A 12,860-nucleotide genomic window follows, 5' to 3' on the forward strand; every position below is an offset into this window, starting at 1 on the left:
ACCTCTCTGACTACACGTGTGCAAAAAGGCTCCTTGGAGGTCAAAAGGGGAGGGATGCAGAGTGGCCAAACCTACCCATAGGCCTCTTCAGTCCAATCCATCTTGGCCAAGAGATGTGCACGCACACATGGGAAAATCCCGAGATACATCACATATGGACTCTGAATCAGGCAAGTCAAAATTATTGGTCAAAGGAAATATGGAAAGAAATGCCACATATACATGATTTAAACTGCCACGAGGGCGTGATTCTCTGAGTCCGCTGGTGTGTCGATCCACAAGCACACTCCTTTTTTTTTCCTAATAAATATTTTACTCATTTCACTAGTTTCTGTCTTTATGGGAATTCTTTTCTACAAAGCTGTAGGGCCAGGACCCTGTCACTGACCACTAGTCTAGTGGCTGTGACCTGGTACTCTCACTGACCTGACCTCAATCACTGGCTGGGAATCAAAACCCTACATCAACCCACTGTGGAACGAGGCCACCCAAGATCACTCCCAGATGGCAAGCCTACAGATTCCACTAAATTTGGAAATTAAACCTTAAATGGAACCATATAACCCATGATTTCTCCAAAACGAGTTATACAAGAATAAGCAGAAAACTTATGCCATCAAATGAATGTAGACTTTACAACATACACCAAAATTCACTCAGAATTGTGCATAATTTTAAAATGAAAACCTGTAAACACTCTAGAAGAAAACAAAGAAGAAAATCTACCTTACCTTGCTTTTGGTGATGAATTTTAACAAACAAATCCCTAAAAGTGTAAGTTTATTTCTTTCTCAAAAAAGAAATAAAATTCATAGCATAGACTTAAAAAAAATAAACATTTAACTCTGTGAAACACCTTACTCAGAAAACCTAAAGACAAGCCACAAACTGAGAGAAATATCTGCTATATCTGATAAATCACATATCTGATAAAGGATTCATACTCAAATTATACCAAAAACTCTAGAACAAATAACCCCATTAAAAAATGAGTAAAGATCTGAACACCTAGCCAAAGAAAATACACAGATACTAAAAGCATATGAAAATATGCTCAAAATTATGCATCATCAGGGAACCACAAGTTAAAACAACAGCGAAATAGCACTGCACACCTATTAGAACCAATAAACTCAAAAAGAAAAAGAAGAAAATGACACTACTGATTTTTTTGTGTGTATTTATTTTATTTTTTATATTTTTTTTAAATTTTATTTATTATTTTTTTGGGGGTACACCAAGTTCAATCATCTGTTTTTATACACATATCCCCATATTCCCTCCCTCCCTCGACTCCCCCCCCACCCTCCTTCGAGTCCCCCCCACCCTCCCCATCCCAGTCCTCTAAGGCATCATCCATCCTCGAGTTGAACTCCCTTTGTTATACAACAACTTCCCACTGGCTATCTATTTTACAGTTGGTAGTATATATATATCTGTGCTATGGACTGGAGAACTCGAGGTTTGGGAGGAGGCGGGGGGTGAAGGGGAACCTGAGACAAAGCGAGGCAGTAGCACAGACATATAGACACTACTGATTGATGGAGGGTGAGGAACAACAAGAATTCTCCTTTACTATTGGTGAAATGCATATACAGCTGCTTTGAAAGACACTGTCAGTTTTTTTCCAAAGCTACGCAAGGCTTAACTGAGGATCCAACATCATGCCACTAGTATTTAGACACCTGCTTTGAAAAACAGTGTCTAAACAAAAGCTATCATGCAGTGATGCACTGCAGCTCTACTCATAATGGCTAAAAACTATAACATATCAGGATGTCCTCCAGAACATGAATGCACAAGCAAATTGGGATACATCCAAGTGAAGGAGAGCTAATGCTACCCCAAAATATACCTCTTAGGCATGAGGATTATTTGGGACAGATTGTTTTTAAATGAGATACATGATGATCTCTGAAGCCTAAGTCAAGATGGCTTTTCTGTGGGGCAAATGTACATTGATAAGGGAGCTCTCCATTGGAAAGGTAGTCTCCCTCTCTGTACCTGGAATAGAAGAACGACAATCTTTGGAAACTCTTAGGAGACTTAAATCTGCACAACAATACCCTTCCTTTCTTTTGTTTTTCAATGGAGAGGGCATCTAAGGTGATGTCTTGGGCCATTTCAATGAGTTACTCCATTTCCTGGGTTTCTCCAATGCACACAGGAGGTACACATTACTAACCCTGTTTGTACAACAACGTGAAAGTAGTAAATACTACAACATTATACTTAAACATACAACAGCTCAAACTACAACAACATACTTAAAATTATGTCCATGGGAAATGTCATGGTCTTCATTTTTAATTAAAATGGGAAATAAATAATGTAGTACTGATCTATGGTACAAGATGAATAAACATTTAAAAACAGCATTAGTGAAAAGAAATCCATGTAGAAAAGTCCATTCTGATCTCATATTCATCGTGTCTGCTTTAAATCCATCCAGGTCATCCAAATGAGTGAAAATGTCAGTAACGGTTTCTAGAAGAGAAAACTGGATCAGGATGAAAAAAGACATTTTCATACAGGTGGGACAGCTGGTGAAAATAGAAGTGGACCTCTGGATTAAATGATCATGTGGAAACAATATGGTTTCCTCATGTCGGTGTTATGTGCTGATTCCTCAGAAGAATGTCCCCATTTTGGATAAAACACAAGGAGCATTTTGGATGAAGTGGCAAATGTGAGTACTTTTTACCATTACTGGGAGTCTTCTGTACATTTAAAATGACTGGCAAGGGAATTACTTTTCAAAACAACTATCTCAATACCATGCCAGAAAACCAGATAGAACAGACATCAAACTTTGTTTTAGAGGCCAAGACTTACCCAGACCAAGGTCAACAAAAGTTGTGGTGCTAATTGCCCTTGGAGGAGTCCATGTGGTATTAAGAAGCACAGTGGGAAAAGTATACCGGTATCCACCATGTCTGGGTCCTCTGGATGACCTGGTGAAGGAGAAACAGTGAGATTTTAGACATACAATTTTCCACATCACTTCACAATAAGTTGTTAGAATAAATTCAGTACAGTTGAAGAATATGAAATCAATATACAAAAATCAGTTGTGTTTCTGTCCTCCAATAATCAACCATCAGAAGGAAAAATTAAGAAAACAATCCCATTTACGACTGCATCTAAAGGAATTTAACCAAGGACATGAAAGACTGGAACTCAGAGAACTATAAACTGTTGACATAGAATAAGTAAATAAGTAAACAGAAAATATTCCATGCTCATGCACTGGAAGAATGACATTAAAATGCCCATTCTGGGACTTCCCTGGTGGCACAGTGGTTAAGAACCTGCCTGCCAATGCAGGGGCATGGGTTAGGTCCCTGGTCTGGATGAGGTAGGAGATGGATGGGCTCCAGGCTAGGCATTTACAACTGGCCTCCCATTTACATCTCATGAGGCAGAGAAGAAGATGAGCTCCAGGACAGACATTCATTACCAGCCCCCTGTTTACATTTTCTAAAGCAAGAGAAAACTGGGCTCAAGATTACATATTTATGACCAGACTCCTGTCTATATTTTGTGATCTGCACCTCAATATAAGAAACAGCGAAAAAGATGGCAGCAAAGTAGAGGGACGTGGAATGCATCACTCTCCACATATGCTTTGGGAATGCACCGAAGGACACAATAATTACCACAGAGAACCAGATGAACACCATAAGACAGCCTCAGACACCAGAAAGGACCTCAAGGATACCGACATAACCGGTAGGGAGGCATCTACGATGGCTCAAAGAGGATGAAGCAGCCGAGCTGTGGCAGACGGGAGGGAGTGAGAAACATACGGAGGGTCCGCACCGCAGCTCAGCATTCCCAGACCGAGACGTCGAGTCACAGCTGAACAGAGGGTCCAGGAGTTGGAACCTGGGAGCCGGAGAGCTGGTTCAGGGTGAGAAAAATTATTACCAGTAAGGTGACGGACAAAGCGGACAGGAGGGAAGAGGTTCGTGGCGAGGAGTGCCCGTCCCTGAGAGCTGCCCGGCCTTGATGGTGGCTGGATGCTGCAGGCTCACGGGCGGGGGGAAGGAGGTGCGTACATAGCCTCTCTCTCTCTTTTGGCGCCTCTGCAACAGGCAGTGGAGAGACGCCCTGTGGGCCACCTAAGGCGCTCAGGGATAACAAGTACCCTCATGCACTAGGGCGGGGCTAGTTTAAAACCCCTTGGAATGCTGGCAGCAGGGAGGCTGCAGAGAAAAACAAAAAAAAAAAACCGAGAGAGGCCCAACTCTGAGACTTTCTGTTTACACCTGAGCCACGGGCCTCCCTCTGCAACAGGCATCTCCAAGCCCGACTGAAACAACAGAGCGCCACTGCTCACTCACTCCCAGGGAAAGGAGCCGCTATTGTACCCTCTCCCTTCCCACACACCTACGCTTACAAATGAACAATAAAGGAACCTCTGCTGGTCACAGAATAATGCAAAAAGACCCAAGGCAATTAGAAGGACACTTATAGCTGAGACTCTAAGGAAACAGAAATATTAGTATCAATCCTATTGAACTGGTCCAGTCTGGGATCAGTTCTGGATTTTTTTTTCTTTTTCTATTCTTTTTTTTTTTCCTTTATTAATTATGATCTTAGTCCTAAGGAATCTACAAGTTTTATAACATAATTTTTAATGCTATTTTTTATTTTATTTTTATTTTTTTGCCTTTTTATATACTTCTATTTCTGGCTAAGTTTTTGGTAGTATGGACAATATATCTCTCATACTTACCTTTCATCCCTATCTTTTATACATTTCTATTCCTTTCTTTTTATTTGCATATTTCCAATCACACTACACTCTTCTGCTCCCCTTTCTTCCATCCATTTTTAGTTTATTTTATCTTAACATACTTATAAGCAACACCATCAATCTGCTCAGACTCCTTGTTCTATTCTCCAGATAACACACCACCTTGGTATTTAACATTAGGTTTTTGTCTTTATCTTACTTCTTAGTATAATTGTCCAATTTCATTCTGGGAATCTCCATTCTGCCTGGTGGTACTCTAGCTCTTTTCTATATTTGATTTTAGCTTATAAAATCTCCCTGGATTAGTGTTTGTATGTGTAAGGTGTTATTTGTTTGTTTGTTTGCTTTTGCTTTTGTCTCTGATTTGTTCTGTTTCAGTTGTCAATTTCTGTTGGGCTTTTCTTTGAATATCTGATGGCATACTGGGGTTCTGTCAGGTCTATCCAGAACCTTATGTCCTAATGGATTCAGTAATTGTGTGTCTTATACATGTATGTGTTTCCTAGACTTAATATGTGTTTAATCCAACACTTGGACATTAGTCTGAGGCTTGGACAGTCTTCTATAAACACCTCTATCACCAGGACAAGCAACCCCAAAAGTTTGGACAACCATGAGGAAACAAAGAAACACCATGCAGGCAAAGGAGCAGGAAAAAACCCCACAAGACCAAATAAATGAGGAGGAAATAGGAAAAATGCCTGAAAAAGAATTCAGAGTAATGATAGTAAAAATGATACAAAATCTCGATAACAAAATAGAGAAAGTACAAGAAACAGTTCATAAGAACTCAGAAAAACAAACAGCAATGGATAACAAAATAACTGAAATTAAAAATACTCTAGATGCTATAATCAGCAGAATGACTGAGGCAGAAGAACGAATAAGTGAGTTGGAAGATAGAATGGGGGAAATAACTGCCACAGAGCAGGAAAAAGAAAAAAGAATAAAAAGAACAGAAGACAGTCTCAGAGACCTCACTGATAACATTAAACTTACCAACATTCGAATTATAGGCAGCGCAGAAGAAGAAGAAAAAAAAAGGGTCTGAGAAAATATTTGAAGAGGTTATAGTGGAAAACTTCCCCAACATGGGAAAGGAAATAATTAAGCAAGTCCAAGAAGCACAGAGAGTCCCATACAGAATAAACCCTAAGAGAAACACACCAAAGCACATATTAATCAAACTAACGTCAATTAAACACAAAGAAAAAATATTAAAAGCAGCAAGAGAAAAGCAACAAATAACATATAAGAGAAAACCCATCAGGATAACAGCTGACCTTTCTACAGAAACTCTGCAGGCCAGAAGGGAATGGCAGGATATACTGCAAGTCCTGAAAGAGAGAAACCTACAGCCAAGAATACTCTACCCAGCAAGACTCTCATTCAGATTTGAGGGAGAAATCAAAAGATTTCCAGACAAGCAAAAGTTAAGAGAATTCAGCACCACCAAACAAGCCTTACAACAAGTGCTAAAGGAACTTCTCTAAGTAGGACACACAAGAAAAGGAAAACACCTACAAATACAAACCCAAAACAATTCAGAAAATGGTAACTGGAACACACATGTCAATAATCACCTTAAATGTAAATGGATTAAATGCTCCAACAAAAAGACACAGACTGGCTGAATGGATACAAAAACAAGACCCTTCTATATGCTGCCTACAAGAAACCCACTTCAGACCAAGGGATACATATAGACTGAAAGTCAAGGGATGGAAAAAGATATTCCATGCAAATGGAAGTCAAAAGAAAGCTGGAGTAGCAATACTCATATCAGACAAATTAGACTTGAAAGTAAAGACTATTACAAGAGACAGGGAAGGACACTACATAATGATCAAGGGATCCATTCAAGAAGAACATGTCACAATGGTAAATATCTATGCCCCCAACATAGGAGCACCTCAATACATAAGGCAAATGATAACAGCTATAAAAGGGGACATCGACAGTAACACAATAATAGTGGGAGACTTGAAAACCTCACTTACATCAATGGACAGATCATCCAAACAGAAAATAAATAAAGACACACAAGCTTTAAATGACACATTAGACCATCTCAACTTAACTGATATTTATAAGACATTCCACCCAAAAACGGCAGACTACACTTTCTTCTCAAGTGCACATGCAACATTTTCCAGAATAGATCACATCTTGGGTCACAAATCAAACCTCAGCAAATTCAAGAAAATTGAAATCATACCAAGCATCTTCTCAGACCACAACGCCATGAGACTAGATATCAATTACAGGAAAAAAACTGCAAAAAATACAAACACATGGAGGCTAAACAATTCACTCTTAAACAACCAAGAAATCACTAAGGAAATCAAAGAGGAAATTAAAAAATATCTAGAAACAAACGACAATGAAAACACAACAACCCAAAATGTATGGGATGCAGCAAAAACAGTTCTAAGAGGGAAGTTTATAGCAATACAGTCCTACCTTAAGAAACAAGAAAATGATCGAATAAACAACCTAACATCACACCTCAAACAATTAGAAAAGGAAAAACAAAGAAACCCCAAAGTGAGCAGAAGGAAAGAAATCATAAACATCAGAGCAGAAATAAATGAAAAAGAAAGGAAGGAAGCCATAGCAAAAATTAATAAAACTAAAACCTGGTTCTTTGAGAAGATTAACAAAATTGATAAACCATTAGCCAGACTCATCAAGAAAAAAAGGGGGAAGATGCAAATCAACAGAATTAGAAATGAAAAAGGAGAAGTAACAATGGACACCTCAGAAATACAAAAAATCATGAGAGACTACTACAAGCAACTATATGCCAATCAATTGGATAACCGGGAAGAAATGGATAAATTCTTAGAAAAATACAATCTTCCAAGACTGAACCAGGAAGAAATAGAAACTATGAACAGACCAATCACAAGTACGGAAATTGAGGCAGTGATTAAAAATCTCCCAACAAACAAAAGCCCAGGACCAAATGGATTCATGGGCGAATTCTATCAAACATTTCAAGAAGAGCTAACATCTATCTTTCTCAAACTCTTCCAAAATAGAGCAGAAGTAGGAACACTCTCAAACTCATTTTACGAGGCCACCATCACCCTGATACCAAAACCAGGCAAAGAAGTCACAAAAAAAGAAAATTGCAGACCAATATCACTGATGAATATAGATGCAAAAATCCTCAACAAAATACTAGCTAACAGACTGCAACAGCACATTAAAAAGATCATACACCATGATCAAGTGGGGTTTATCCCTGGGATGCAAGGATTCTTCAATATACGCAAATCAACCAACGTGATACAGCATATCAACAAACTGAAGGATAAAAACCATATGATCATTTCAATAGATGCAGAAAAAGCTTTTGACAAAGTTCAACATCCATTTATGATAAAAGCTCTCCAGAAAATGGGCATAGAAGGAAATTACCTCAACATAATAAAAGCCATATATGAAAAACCAAAAGTCAACATCGTCCTCAACGGGGAAAAACTGTAAGAATTCCCTCTAAGAACAGGAAGAAGACAAGGGTGTCCACTCTCACCACTATTATTCAACATAGTTTTGGAAGTTTTAGCCACAGCAATCAGAGAAGAAAAAGAAATCAAAGGAATCCAAATTGGAAAAGAAGAAGTAAAATTGTCACTCTTTGCAGATGACATGATATTATATATAGAAAACCCTAAAGACTCTACCAGAAAACTGCTAGCACTAATTGATGAGTTTAGTCAAGTAGCAGGATACAAAATGAATGCACAGAAATCTCTTGCATTGCTATACACTAACAATGGAGGAGCAGAAAGAGAAATTAAGAAAACTCTCCCAGTCACCATTTCAACAAAAAGAATCAAATATCTGGGAATAAACCTGCCTAAGGAGGCAAAAGATCTGTATGCAGAAAACTTTAAGACATTGATGAAAGAAATCAAAGACGACACAAACAGATGGAGGGACATACCATGTTCCTGGATTGGAAGAATCAACATCGTGAAAATGACTATCCTACCCAAAGCAATTTACAGATTCAATGCAATCCCGATCAAATTACCAATGGCATTTTTCACAGAACTAGAGCAAGAAATCTTACGATTTGTATGGAAACGCAAAAGACCCCGAATAGCCAAAGCAATCTTGAGAAGGAAAAATGGAGTTGGTGGAATCAGGCTTCCTGACTTCAAACTACACTACAAGGCCATAGTGATCAAGACAGTATGGTACTGGCACAAAAATAGAAAGGAAGATCAATGGAATAGAATAGAGAACTCAGAAGTAAGCCCAAACACATATGGGCACCTTATCTTTGACAAAGGAGGCAAGAATATACAATGGAAAAAAGACAGCCTCTTCAATAAGTGGTGCTGGGGAAATTGGACAGCAACATGTAAAAGAATGAAATTAGAACACTTCCTAACACCATCCACAAAAATAAACTCCAAATGGATTAAAGACCTACATGTAAGGCCAGACACTATAAACTCCTAGAGGAAAACATAGGCAGAACACTCTATGACATCCATCAAAGCAAGATCCTTTTGGACCCACCTCCTACAATCATGGAAATAAAATCAAGAATAAGCAAATGGGACCTCATGAAACTTAAAAGCTTTTGCATAGTGAAAGAAACCATAAACAAGACTAGAAGGCAACCCTCAGAATGGGAACAAATAATAGCCTATGAAACAACGGACAAAGGATTAACCTCCAAAATATACAAGCAGCTCATGCAGCTTAATACCAAAAAAGCAAAGAACCCCATCCACAAATGGGCAGACAACCTAAATAGACATTTCTCCAAAGAAGACATACAGATGGCCAACACACACATGAAAAGATGCTCAGCATCACTAATCATCAGAGAAATGCAAGTCAAAGCCACAATGAGGTATCACCTCACAGCAGTCAGGATGGCCATCATCACAAAATCTGGAAACAACAAATGCTGGAGAGGGTGTGGAGAAAAGGGAACTCTCCTGCACTGTTGGTGGGATTGTAAGTTGGTACAGCCACTATGGAAAACAATTTGAAGGTTCCTTAAAAAACTACAAGTAGAACTACCATATTTTCCAGTAATCCCACTACTGGGCATATACCCAAAGAAAGCCATAATCCCAAAAGAAACATGTACCATAATGTTTATTGCAGCACTATTTACAATAGCCAGGACATGGAAGCAACCGAAATGCCCATCAACAAACGAATGGATAAAGAAGATGTGGCATATATATACAATGGAATATTAGTCAGCTTTAAAAAGAGATGAGATGGAGCTATATGTTATGAGGTGGATAGACCTAGAGTCTGTCATACAGAGTGAAGTAAGTCAGAAAGAGAAAGGCAAATATTGAATGCTAGCTCACATATACGGAATCTAAAAATGGTACTGATGAACTCAGTGACAAGAATAAGGACGCAGATGCAGAGAATGGACTGGAGAGCTCGAGATTTGGGAGGGGGCGGGGGGTAAAGGGGAAGCTGAGACGAAGCGAGAGAGTAGCACAGACATATATATATTACCAACTGTAAAATAGACAGCCAGTGGGAAGTTGTTGTATAACAAAGGATGTTCAACTCGAGGATGGAAGATGCCTTAGAGGACTGGGGTGGGGAGTGTGGGGGGTACTCGAGGGAGGGTGGGGGTGGAGTCAAGGGAGGGAGGGAATACGGGGATATGTGTATAAAAACAGATGATTGAACTTGGTGTACCCCCCAAAAATAATAAATACATAAATAAAATTTTAAAAAAAGAAACAGCAACAAAAATAGGGTAACTGAACATTTGGACACTTTTATGGCAGGGACAGAGAGGGGCTAAACCCTGTGAAGAGATCAAGAAGTCATACACTCCCCATCTTTGGGACAAGGGACACACTATGCATGCATAAAAACCTCCATGGAGTCCAAAAGGCAGGGTATGCCAGACCGTAATAAGTCTTGCTATCTCCCTCCCAGAGGCCTTTGCGCTAGGGTCCATCTTAATTGAAGGGTGTGTGCACACCCAGGGAAGGGTCCAAAAACAAATAAACCCTGGGGTCAAACAATATGATTAGCCAACAAGAAGACAAAGACCGGGAAGACCACATCTTTATAAAGAATTTAAACTCCTGTGAGCATGAGGGAGGAAGCAGCGCCCCTGCAAGGCTGCAAGTGATGCTCCAGTGTGCTCTTGCGTCATGGAGACCACTCCAGGCTGGACTCACCAAGCCCCACGGTACTAGGAGGAGCAGGTGAAGGGAAATGGCTTGGGCCAGGGGGCACTACAGGCCCCCCGCAAACAACCGAGTTTTTTTAAATGTAAAAAGGAATTGACCCTTCTCCAGATAAGACAGACAAATGGTCAACAAGCACATGGAGAGATGTTAAACATCATTAGTCATGAAGGAAATGCAAATCAATACCATAATGCCCATCCATTCCAAGCACTACAAGCCCTATAATTATGAAAACTAAAAATAAGAAATGGGACTTCCTAAGTGGCACAGAGATTAAGAATCTGCCTGCCAATGCAGGGAACATGGGTTCGAGCCCTGCTCTGGGAAGATTCCACATGCCATGGAGCAACTAAGCCCACATGCCACAACTATTGAGCCTGTGCCCTAGGGCCCATGAACCACAACTATTGAGCCTGTGTGCTGTAACTATTGAAGCCCAAGCACCTAGAGCCCATGCTCCACAACAAGAGAAGCCACTACAATGTGGAGCCTGCACACCACAATGAAGAGCCTCCACTCTCATTAACTAGAGAAATCCTGTGTACAGCAATGAAGACCAAATGCAGCCAATAAATTGAAAGAAAGAAAGAAAGAAAGAAAGAAAGAAAGAAAGAAAGAAAGAAAGAAAGAAAGAAAGAAAGAAAGAAAGAAAGAAAGAAAAGGAAGGAAGGAAAGGAAAGGAAGGAAGGAAGGAAGGAAGGAAGGAAGGAAGGAAGGAAGGAAGGAAAGAAAGAAAGAAAGAAAGAAAGAAAGAAAGAAAGAAAGAAAGAAAGAAAGAAAGAAAGAAAGAAAGAAAGAAAAAGAAAGAAAGGAAGAAAGGAAGGAAGAAAGAAAGATGAAAGAAAGGAAGGAAGGAAGGAAGGAAGGAAGGAAGGAAGGAAGAAAGATGAAAGAAAGAAAGAAAGAAAGAAAGAAAGAAAGAAAGAAAGAAAGAAAGAAAGAAAGAAAGAAAGAAAGAAAGAAAGAAAGAAAGAAAGAAAGAAAGAAAGAAATGTTGGCAAAAATGTAGGGAGATGGATACAGAATTTCCCTTTGGGGAAAATGAATAAATTCTGGAGATGGATGCTGAGAATACTTGTACAATGTGAATGTAATTAATGCCATAGAACAGAATACTCAAAATAGTTTAAATGGTAAAAGTTATGTATTTTTAATCACAATATAAAAAATGAATGAAGCACATTGATGATACACATTGCAACATGAACACAGAAAACATTGTAGGTCAAAGAAGTCATACTGAAAATGCCACTCAGATCATGATCATCTTGCATGGATTCTTTTCTTTAACCTCTTTATTGGAATATAATTGCTTTATACTGTTGTGCCAGTTTTTTTCGGTACATCAAAGTGAATCAGCTGTATTTATAAACATGTCCCCATAAGCCCTCCCTCCTGTGACTCCCTCCCACCCTCGCTATCCTGGCCCTCTAAGTCATCACCCATCATTGAGTTCATCTCCCTATGTAATGCAGCAACTTCTCACAAGCTATCTATTTTACATTTGGTAGTCAATGTATGTCAATGTTACTCTCTCACTTCATCGCAGCTTCCCCTTCACCCCCCCAACTCTATGTCCTCGCGTCCATTATCTGTATCTCCATCTTTATTTTTGCTCTGTCACTGGGTTCATCAGAACCATTTTCTTTAGTTTCCATATATATGAGTTAGTATAAGGTATTTGTTTTTCTCTTTCTGGCTTACTTTGCTCTGTATGACAGACTGTAGGTCTGTCCACCTCACCGCAAATAACTCCATTTCATTCCTTTTTATGGCTGAGTAATATTCCATTGTATATATATGCCACATCTTCTTTATCCATTCATCTGTTGATGGGCATTCAGGTTGTTTCCATGTCCTGGCTATTGTAAATAGTGCTGCAATGAACATTA

The sequence above is a fragment of the Hippopotamus amphibius genome, chromosome 7, assembly GCF_030028045.1.
Source record: "Hippopotamus amphibius kiboko isolate mHipAmp2 chromosome 7, mHipAmp2.hap2, whole genome shotgun sequence".
NCBI classification, from domain to species: Eukaryota; Metazoa; Chordata; class Mammalia; order Artiodactyla; family Hippopotamidae; genus Hippopotamus; species Hippopotamus amphibius.